The sequence below is a fragment of the Eubalaena glacialis genome, chromosome 14 (assembly GCF_028564815.1).
Source record: "Eubalaena glacialis isolate mEubGla1 chromosome 14, mEubGla1.1.hap2.+ XY, whole genome shotgun sequence".
Classification (NCBI taxonomy): Eukaryota; Metazoa; Chordata; class Mammalia; order Artiodactyla; family Balaenidae; genus Eubalaena; species Eubalaena glacialis.
Genome location: NC_083729.1, coordinates 94380066 through 94388782, shown reverse-complemented (window position 1 = coordinate 94388782; position 8717 = coordinate 94380066).

Below are 8717 nucleotides of genomic sequence, written 5' to 3'. Positions count from 1 at the left end.
ATGTAAATATATAAAAAGGTGGCTACCTTTCAGTGGAATGGTTATGGGTGGATATAGCTCTGGCTTTTTATTTTGAGATTTTTCAAATGAGGAAGAAAGTTTAAAAGAACAGTATAATGAATACCCATATGGCCTTTAACCAGATTCACCACAAGTTAACATTTTGCCATATTTGTGTGTGCATGTGTGTATGTGTGCATGTGTGTGCACACATTTTTGTTCCATTATCACATCTAAGAATGTTTAAAATAACCCCATAATAATGGTTACCTATCCATATTCGAAATGTCCCCCCAAACCAACTGCAACTGTTTACTAGGTAATCTTTAATCTTTTTCAATCTAGAAACAATCACTCCACTTTTTCCCCATGACAGTGACTTTTGGAACACTCCAGCCCAGCTGTCTTATAGAATGTAGATTATGGGTGATTATTAACATATTGTTTTCTTTTTATCTCTTTTATAATTTTTTGCCATGAGCACTTATTTTATTTTCGGAAAATAACAAAAGGTTTAAAAAACTACCTTTTTTTGGAATTCGTTAGGTGATACTTAACAGGAGTTGGGTTTGTTACCAAACTTGGGTCTGTTCATCCGTGTGCAATAAAGCCAGTCTACTGACACTGGGTCGTGATGAAGGAAAGTACAGAGTTTATTGCAGGGGCCAAGCAAGGAGAATGGGCAGCTAATGCTCAAAAGACCCGAACTCCCCGATGGCTTTCAGGGAAGGTTTTTTAAAGACAGTGTGTGATCTCAGGGTATGTGATCAGCTCGTGCACAATTTTCTGATTGGTGGCTTGGTGAGGTAACCAGGTGAGGTCACAGGGGTTAGCGTTATCAATCCTTAAGCTCCAGCCGGTCTGGGGTCTCCGTGCTGGTGGGCAGCATGCAGTTAACTTCCTCCACCTGGTGGGGGTTTTAGTATCTGCAGAACAGCTCAAGGACATTACTATCTACAGCCCCTGAGGAGGAACTAAAGGTGCTTGACTTTGTTTTATGGCTAAACTATTATTATTTTGTCTTGCTTGACTGCTTTCCTTTGTTTCTGTTTTTTTTTTTTTTCACTTCTCTGGTTAAATTTGCTCTTTGAAACTTGGGGAAGGTCTAGGAGGCTAAAGCTTTTCTATAAACAAGAGGCAGGTGACACCGGGGGAAGGCCCTACAGAGTCCTGCTTGGTTTCAGGTTGGGGAGGGACTGGTGGCAATGGTGGGCAAAGAGCCAGGGGTCCACAGATTTCTCTCTGACAGTGAGCATGGATGGTCACAAATCTCCCACCCCAGCCTCAACGGTCCTGTGATCCTGCAGGAGGCTTGGCAAACGGCCTGGAGATCCTGCATGTGTTCTCAAGGTCAACGTGTGGAACCAAGGGTTTGTAATAAATTCTCTCTTCACCATCAGTGGACTTAAGCACGTCAGCAGTGACCACCTCCTCCAGACCCAGGGAGGCAGTGAGGAGTAAGTGTGGTGGCTGTAAAATGTTCTTCTGAACTGGGGTCCTTCTTAGACTGAGAGGCATGCTATTAATAACTGAGCCGAGAGGACAGGTATAAACTGAGAGTGTCCCAGGCAAATGGGCGTCTGCAGGAATCAGAGGGGTTGAGGTCTTGCTTTGGAGACACAAAGAAGGGCTTCTCAGAACTGATGCCAAGGAGGTTTTTCTAAGCCCAGACCTAAGTGCCTTCGCACAAGGGTGTTCACACCACTGGTGCCTGGTACCAGATGCCCAGGGCTGCCCTGAGCTACTCTCAATGGGACACCCCAGCTCAGCTTTGTCCCTGCACAGAGCTATGGAGAGCCTGGCTTGTCTGAGAGGCTCAAACCAAGACGTTTTTGTTTGCTTTATTTACACATGAACATTTAGATATTTTTTTGACACTTCAAAACCATGAGACCAGAGAGCTTTGCATTTTAGGAGAAAAGGATGATTAAATGGGCAGTGGGGGAGGGACTTCCCTGGTGGTGCAGTGGTTACAAATCCGCCTGCCAATGCAGGGGACACGGGTTCGAGCCCTGGTCCGGGAAGATCCCACATGCCGTGGAGCAACTAAGCCCGTGCGCCACAACTACTGAGCCTGTGCTCTAGAGCCCGTGAGCCACAACTACTGAGCCCGCGTGCCACAACTACTAAAGCCCGCGTGCCTAGAGCCCGTGCTCCACAACGAGAAGCCACCGCAATGAGAAGCCCGCGCACCGCAACGAAGAGTAGCCCCCGCTCACTGCAACTAGAGAAAGCCCACGCACAGCAATGAAGGCCCAAAGCAGCCAAGAATAAATAAATAAATGAATAAATAAATATACAGCCGACAATTAGCATCTCTGCATTCCTTTCTGCCTCTTGGAGATAGTCCTGATAATTACGAGTCGTGAAAAGATTGAAGCCTGAAAACCACTTTGAACTTCTTGAAGGAAAACACCAATTTTTCGTCTTGAATCATGACCAGAACACCCACTGAGAAAATGCGTGTTTCTTGGTGGTGAGCGCACTAACTTGTGGATTGAGGAGGAGGGGGAAACGCAGTAGCCAAGAGCAGGCAAAGGGGCAAGGGTGGAGGGTCAAGGAAGGGACAGAAGTGAGAGGGAAGGAGGGCGGCTCTCAGAGCTGACGGGGCTCCTTCAGGCAAGGATACGCTGCACACATGCTCATCTCGCGTGGACCATCCTCCCTGTTCTCTGCAACGTGTTTGCTGCCTTTTGTCTCTGGTTTAAAATACGTTGGAAGAGTTGAACCCCTGTACCAGCAGAAAGACAATCAGGAGAGTGATTCTACAGCCAGGCTGGAGAAAAATTCCCTCCCTCCTTTCCTGGGCCTCACACTCACCAGCAATGGGCTGGGCACCGCAAGGACAGAGGCTGCCTTTGATTTCTCTGGGTCTTTATCTGCTTCCGTGATCTTGGGATCGCTGGAGTGTGAATGATTATCCCACTTTCTAACCAGAACAGTCACAAGTCAGGAAGTAACCTCCTCGATGAAACTGTCAGAATAGTCCCTCCGTGGCCTCAGTCCATCATTCCTCAACCCTTACAACCCATTCATTTTCCTCTGGACAAAGTGAGCCTGGAAGGTAGAACACCCCTGCTATCCTGAGAGCCACCAGCTGAGTCACAGCCCCACCGAGTCCCAGTCCCACCGAGTCCCAGTAGCTTGTGCAACTGTGGAGTCACGTGGGTTCTTCTGGCTGGGACGACCCGGGCAGGGCTCCTCACTCCAGACCATGATCCCTCCTCCTTGAAGCCCCAGCTCCGAGGCTCAGATTCTGCAGACATCACCCGGCCCCAGCGAGGTTCGCCCGTCTCCCCTGGGTCACCGTGTCTCTCCGAGGCCACACCTGCTCTGAGCTTTCAGGGCACGTGCAGGTGAGTCCTCCCACACCTGGTCCTCTCATTTCCTGCCATTTTTCTCCTCCCGCGACCTACTCAAAACAAGAGCCTGTGTGTTCCCAAATTTCATGGTCAGTTCTCAGTGCTCGCCCCTCAGCAGCATGTGACACAGGTGATCACACCTGGTTCCCTGATGCAGGTGGCCTCCCGACACTGCACCCCAGTCCTCCTGGGCTGGCCTGGGGCTTCCCGGGGCTACCCCTCTTTCTCCCTGGGCAGTCTCCTCAGATCCTGTGGCTTGAAATACCACCCACCTGCTGGCCACTCCCAAGTACACCCAGCTCAGTTTGTCCTCCACGCTCCAAACTCGTGTATCCAGCAGCTTACCTGACATCTCTGCTTGGAGAGCTGATATTCCTCTCCAAGGCAGCATTCCCAGAGCTAAATTCCTCCCCAAACCTGCTCCATCTCAGTTCAGGCCAGTGCCATCCCTCCTTTGCTCAGGGCAAAACTTGGAGTCACCTGGACTCCTCTTTCTTCCACACCTCACATTAATTGGGCAGGCTCTGCGTTCACGACGCATCTGGTCTGTATCTCTCACCACCTCTGCAGCCCCTACCCTGGCCCAGCACCACTGTCATCACCAGGACGACGCAGACCTGAGTTTCTTCTCAGCCCAGCAACCAGCATGTCCGCCACAGCCTCCTCTGCTCTGAACCACCCAGGGGTCGCATCTCTCTCGGGGCAGCAGCCAAAGACCCCGTCTTCTAAGGGGACCCGGGATTTGTTTTCATGAGGCATGGTAAGACACATAGACATGGGAATCACTGTCATGAAGATTTTTTTTTAATTAATTTTATTAATTTTAATTTTGGCTGCTTTGGGTCTTCTTTGCTGCACGCAGGCTTTCTCTAGTTGCGGCGAGCGGGAGCTACTCTTTGTTGCGGTGCATGGGCTTCTCATTGCGGTGGCTTCTCTTGTTGCAGAGCACGGGCTCTAGGTGTGTGGGCTCAGTAGTTGTCGCTCGTGGGCTCAGCAGTTGTGGCGCACGGGCTTAGTTGCTCCGTGGCATGTGGGATCTTCCTGGACCAGGGCTCGAACCCGTGTCCCCTGCATTGGCTGGCAGACTCCCAACCACTGCGCCACCAGGGAAGCCCCATGAAGGAAGATTTTATACTGACAGCTCCCTAGAGTCAGGAGGCACGCCACACAGGGCCATGTGGGGAAGCCCCAGGGCCAGTCCGGAGGCTGCCTCTATGGGAAAATGTGGCCAAGAGCCTTTACTGTGGTTTCCACAGGAAGGTGCAGGCAAGGCTGGTAATGGTGTAGGGACTGGGAGGTTTGAATGACTGAATAAGCTGCCCCGAGTTTCCTGGTTCCTGGCCTCGGGGTGAGCAGGCCAGGGGAGCAGTGGCCTGGACGGTCAGAGTCTATGGAGGAGGGGCTGGGAGTGGGCTCTGAATGGGGTGGTTTGCATGTTTATTGTCTCTGGGGATGAGCTGACCTGGGAGGAGCAGTCCCTCCAGGGTCAGCAAGGCCCCAAGATGTCAAAGCATCAAAAACACAGAATAAGGAAGACACAGTTAATAGCTGTGGTGCCTCCCTGAGCTGTGCCCTCTGCCGGCTTCCTGGCCTCCTTGCCTACTGGCTGCACCTCAGCCGCCTGGCAAGCTCTTGCCTTGGGGCCGAGCCTCGGCAGGACAGCTCCTGCCCAGCTCCCTGCAGGGCTCTCTCGGGTCTCCTCGTGCTCTTTGCTCGGATGACACCTTCTCAGTGGGTCTGCTCTGCCCACCCAGTGGTTTAAACTTGCACCCTTACCCTGTGTTCCCAACCCCCTACCCTGCTCTGCTTTTCTCTTTTCTAGCACTTCACACCTTCTTATATGCCCCATGATTTACTTTCTTAAATGTTTACCGTGTTTCTGTCTTCTTGACTACCGTGGGAAGATCTGACGTATCCCAAGTGCCCAGAGCAGTGAGTCGCACACAAGTTGGCCCAAACCTGGATGAACGACGGGAGTTAAAGGGCCTTGAAGGACAGACGGAGCCCCTGTGCTGCAGCTTTGGAGGCGAATTAACTCAGGCAGCCACTTCACAGCTTCCGAGAAACCCAGGTTCTGACTTAGGGAAGAAGAAAGGGCAAAGAGCCAGCGCAGGGAGAGGGACCCCGTCCCTCCTGAGTTGTAGGCTTTTCTCCCACGTGGCCAGTAGCCTCCAGCTGAGCCAAAAGCAAGAGCAAAACTCAGGGACTTTCCCACAAGGAGAGCAGCATGAGGTGCTCAGCTTCTATTGTGTGTCTCTCAGTTCTGCTGTCACATTTTTTACTGAGATGTAATTCACATGCCATAAAGTTCACCCTTCTGAAGTGTGCGGTTCAGTGGGCTTTGGTCTATGCCCAGACTTGTGCACCGACCCCCAGGAAGACACTGCACAGCCCTTCACTGGAACCCCCAGCCTCAGGCACCCAGACTCTCTCTCCGTCCCTGTGGATATGCCTGTTCCGGATGCAAACAGAGGTGGGGCTGTACAACACCTGCCATGGTGCTGGCTTTTTTCTGTGGCCGCATTTGACCAGCACCTGATCCAGAAGAGAAAGGCCACTTTCCCCGGGGCAGTAAGCCTGCAGGAGGTGGATTTGGGCTTGAGAGGCGGAAATTGAAAACTGATCACAAACTCTCCAGGATGCTTGAGGTTGGGGGTGGATTTGTAAGTAAGCAAGGGCTCCTGTGCCTGCAGTGCAGAAAGCCAAACTGTGATGACAGGAGTTTGCAGCAAGGATTTATTAACAGGACACCAACCAAAGGAGTGGGAGACAAGCCTCAGTTCCACTCCAGCCTGGTCTTTGAGTTGGGGGTGTTTTAAACGGGAAGAACAAAGAGGCTGGGATTGCTCATCATCTTGTGACATTTCTGTGACATTACTTAATCATGGTTTCAGGGGTCAAGATGTCTCCGGTGGCTCATGGCTCAGGGGTCTGTTAGCTCATCTTGCCCTGGAGAAACAACCTGAGTGTGTATGTTAATGATGATATATCGACAGCAGCAGGGTTTTTTAAATTTATTTATTTGGCTCTGCCGGGCCTTAGTTGCGGCACTCGGGATCTTCGTTGCCATGTGCGGGATCTTCATTGCAGCACGTGGGATCTTTAGTTGTGGCATGCAAACTCGTAGTTGTGGCATATGGGATCTAGTTCCCTGATCAGGGGTCGAACCCAGGCCCCCTGCACTGGGAGTGCAGAGCCTTAGCCACTGGACCACCAGGGAAGTCCCAGCAGTTTTCCTTAGTACGATTGTTAGGTACGATCTTATCAATGCCAGCAACCTTAGTCACCTGACCTTGGTTGATTAGTGTTCAGTGAGCACAGGATTGAGGTCAGAGGGGACAAGAAAGGGAATAAAGTTATGGACAGAGAGATTAATCATAAAGGCAGTAGGAGAACTCAGTTTTCGGGGGACTCAGCTTCAGAAATAAGGCTGTGTTCCCCAGGACACCCACCACGGCTCAGTTTCACGGTACAGATTTTCCTTGGGGCTGCTCTGGCCCCCATCTCCACCCGCCCCCTGACCAAGAGGCAGGGGAAGCGCAGGAGGAGCCACAGGCTGGGACCCGAGATCACTGAGGAAGCCACGAGTCCCACTTCCAGGGCTGGCAGAACTTGGAAAGTGCTCCACAAGGATCGCTCCAGACCTGAACTGGTCCCAGCCTAAGGCACAGTAGCCCTGCCAAGTGTTAGGTCAACTGAGCATTCCTGCTTTGGTCCAGCTCAGAGCAGAGCCTGGAAACCGGCCCCGCCTGGCGCCGTCCTGCCGGAGCCGCTCAGCAGTGACTGATCACAGGACCACGCCCCTGGGTGGCTCTCCCCCAGGTTCCCGCCTTTAGGCTGAAACCACCATTGTCAGGTGTTATTTCAGGGAAATTTCTCTCCCAGTCATCAGGAGCTGACCGTGGCTGGTTCTGCTGCTGGACAGTAGGTCTGTTTTTCTTTAAACACATCTGCTGGGCTTCTGGCAGAGCTGCTGTAACGCTTAGACCCCAGGCCTCTGCTCGGCTGTTTGTGAAGAACCTGCCTTGCAGCAAGACACTGCTGGTGGCTCAGAACATTGTAAAACTTGCAGAACCAGATGCCGTCCGCCCTGGGGTGGGGCCCCGCTCTGGTGCGACAGTCAGGCAAAGAGCGAAGCCAAGGCTGAGCTGGGGAGGGACAGTCGCAAAGGCACTGCTGTGAACCCGCTGGTCACGGCGTGTGCAGGAAGGAGGAAGGTGGGTGAAGGGAGGAAAGCCAGGCGGGGTGGCACAGCTCCCGCACGGCGCTCAGGGTGTGGTCCCCGATGGGTGCCCTGCTGCTGGGGAGCCGCAGGCGGACGCCAGGCGGCCGGGCTTCGGAGGGGCTCAGTCGCCTGCTCGCTGCTTCACCCTTAGCTCATCGCCAGCCTCAAGTGCCGCTGAGGTTCTGTCACCTGTGCCAGGACCATCCTCAGCTCCGTAAGAGTCTTGTCATCGGCACATTTCTCTCCCTCATTAGCCTAATAACTCCTGGAGACCAGGAACCAGATGGCCTTTATGTTTATACCCCAATACGTACCCGATACAGATTAGGACACTTTATAACTGCTGGTTAAATTGAACGAAATTTTAGGTCAGGGAGAGAGGGTGAATTTTGGGAGTTCAGCTGTCACTTTTTCTTGGGAAAACATTTTATTGTTCACAGACACTTGGCGGTGGGATAACTCTTACAAAAGAGCAGTTTTTATGAGTTAAGTGTAGATGATCCAGCCCATATGGATCAAATTTCCCTGCAAGTACAAGAACATACTTTTAGAAATGGAGCAGAGATTGGGGGAGGGGGGAAAGAGAGGGCTTTCAGAAGGAAGGAATTTTAGAGTTTACCGGACCCGAGTGCAGGAGAGGGAAGAGGCAATGCCGCCAAGTCCAGGGTGTGGCTGGATTTTGTCACTGCTAATGAGAAGCAGGTTTGAAAATATGCTACAGCTACTTAAAAATCTCTCCACGAGTGACTTCCTGCTGACCCTTGCCCTCTTCCGGGCCTACTGACCCCAGTGCTAGCAATGCAAGGTAAAGATGAACAGCTTACATTTACGTGCTAACCCGTAGTTTTGTCCTACATGGATTTGAAAAGAAATGTTAGAGACACTTAGACAGAGACACCATTCTCCACAAAACGGAACCAGGGCTTCTTGGAGATGGGGCTGATTCCAGGAACGGGGCAAGGAAACGACCAGATGACCCTAACTAGCTTGTGCTGCTGAAAGGAAAGGTGAGGAGGGGTAGTGGACCTGAAGGAACCCCTGCCGGGGCAATGAAAGCAGCAAAGTAAATAATGATAATTCTGGATTGTGACCCCTGTAAACTAAGCATTCTGGAGTCCAAACCAATGTAA